Here is a 2,500-nt window from a genome sequence, read left to right as displayed (position 1 = left end):
CACACACACACTCACCAACCCTGATGACCTCAACAAACATCAGATATAACTAGAAAATGCATTTCCTGAAGGAAATACCAGTGCATGAAATGCAAAAGTTAGGAAAGGAAGAAGAAAAGAAAGAAGAGTGAAAGAAGGAAAGAAGAAAGGAAAGAAGAGTGGAAGAAGGAAAGAAGAAAGGATAGAAGAGTGAAGAAAGGAGAGAAGAGAGGATGAAGGAAAGAAGAGTGAAAGAAGGAAAGAAAGAAGAGTGAAGAAAGGAAAGAAGAGTGGAAGAAGAAAAGAAAGAAGAGTGAAGAAAGGAAAGAAGAGTGAAAGAAGGAAATAATAGTTGAAGAAGGAAAGAAGAAAAGGAAAGAAGAGTGAAAGAAGGAAAGAAGAAAGGAGAGTGAAGAAAGGAAAGAAAAGTGAAAGAAGGAAAGAAGAGTGGAAGAAGGAAAGATGAGTGGAAGAAGGAAAGAAGAGTGAAAGAGAAAAAGAGAGTGAAAATATTGAAAAAAGGAGATAAAAATGGAGTGAAGAAGAGAGATTGAGTGTGAGAGAAAGTAGACTGAGAGAAAAAGATGGAGAGATGGAGAGAAAAAAAATTGAGAATGGAAGGTGTCTTAATGTTCCTAGTTACAGTTAAATTGAGAGGGACAAAGAGGTTCCTTTGATTTGGTGCAGCTGTCAGTAGGTGCGTTTCCATTCAGCTCGTTCGCATTAACGATTCGCATTCACGGACGATTCGCATAAAACAAATGCGCATCAGCGACCGTTTCCATTCACCCGAGTCTTTAGTCTAATTTGGAGGAAGAGTTTTGTGCATGCTTGAATGGACGCCCTCCTCTCTGCCGTCGGGACTTTTAATGCTGTAGCATTTGAGTTGTTTTGAATATAATTGCTAGAAGGAGAAGGCGTAGACGGTTTTAACATGTTTTACAAACTCACATAGCAGCGAATTCATAGCTAGTGATTCTTTAAATTTGGTGAAGGCCCACTTCACTGCCCAGCTGTGGGTCGAAAACTTCAGGCTGACCAGGTCAGGATTTCAAGAATTGTGCAACGGATAGGCCCTGCTGTGTTGCCTGAAAGTATTTGCTGCCGAAAGCCTGTCCCCACCGACGAGCGCATTTTACAAACTTGCAACATGCGCGGAATACCGTGTTGTGGGCGAAACGTACCACTGTACAAAGATGTTTATATGCAGTATGCTTTGCCATCCGAGTACAAAGAAATATATTAAGTTACCATACCTGGGCGAGGTGCAAGAGATTGCGAACCGAAACAACCGCGCACACCAGGTCCGCAGGTGTTAGATAGAATAAAATCAATGATCACAAAACAAAAAAACTATAATTTACAACAACAACAAAAAAGTAGGCTACGTGTGGGGAGATAACATGTCCACGTAGTTTGCACGTAAATCAAGTTAATCAGTTAGCCTACAATAAACTAGGTAATGATGATGATGTTCAGGGGAAACAACACACCGCAAACATAGATAGGCCTATACTATAGTTTATACAACAGCAGGTGCATATGCTGCACGAGGTGTGGTGTATTAGCTGGCAGTTTGAGAAGCAGTAGAGGAACATCACATTCGGGGCAGACAGCAGCACGGTTGTCTCTGCAACAGGACGTAGTCTACAGTCCAACTCCGAACATAAACAAATACACAAAAGACGCGAATCGCTCGGATAAACTGTTTCCATCTACGTTAAGCGCATTAACTAAATTCGAATAACCAGTTAATCCACCTCCCTCTGGCGAATCGAATATCTATGCGCATTGGGGAAGTTAATGCGAAACGGACGCGTTTCCAACCAGGATTAAATATTCGCATAAAGATAATGCGCATTAAGTAATGGGATGGAAACGCACCTAGAGAAACACAGGTGCAAGCCAGTTTAAAGACCCTATTATGATGTCATAATGGCCCAATGTAAGTCAATGGGAAAATTTAGATTCGTTTTTATTTAATATCTTAAAAAGTATAAAGTTTAGAAAAGTGAAAAATACATAGCATAAGTGTCCTTTACAAGACCTACGCGACAAAGTTTGAATGAAGTTTCTACGTTAAGCGGTTCGGGCTGAATTAATCGCAGAAAAAGGTAACAAGAATAAGAAGAAGAAGAAGAAGCCTAGGAATAACAATACAGGGCATTTCATGCACTGTAACAAGGGATCTGTCAGAAACAGAACCTGATAACTCCCTAACATGAGGTCCCTAAGTGGCATATAGTGATTCTGAACTACCTGCTGGGGTAGTATCATGTATTATAACACGGGTAGATGGAATTATAACACGGGTAGATGGAATCCACCATTCTGATAGTGAGTTCCGGGGTGTGCTATATTCTACGGTATAGTAACTGTACGACCTGTTTTCATCTACCTGAGCGTTCCAAATCAGTGCGCACTCAAAAGAAAATATCTATCCAAGATGGCGGCGTGTTGTGGCTAATGTAGTGGGGAATGTTTCATGTGAATTAAGCTATCTACACGACTTTTTATATGT

General features: G+C 40.6%; 1 pseudogene across 1 annotated transcript in view; it reads right to left on the bottom strand.

Moving 5' to 3' along the window:
• Positions 1–2,500, bottom strand: part of LOC308372569 (tyrosine-protein kinase CSK-like) — a 34,390-nt pseudogene that overhangs the window by 13,966 nt on the left and 17,924 nt on the right. The gene's annotated exons all lie outside the window — the stretch shown is intronic.

Source organism: Sprattus sprattus (genome assembly GCF_963457725.1).
Source record: "Sprattus sprattus genome assembly, chromosome: 11".
Lineage (NCBI taxonomy): Eukaryota > Metazoa > Chordata > Actinopteri > Clupeiformes > Clupeidae > Sprattus > Sprattus sprattus.
The sequence above is the reverse complement of the archived record's forward strand: the minus strand, read 5'-3'. Positions and strand labels throughout refer to the sequence as shown.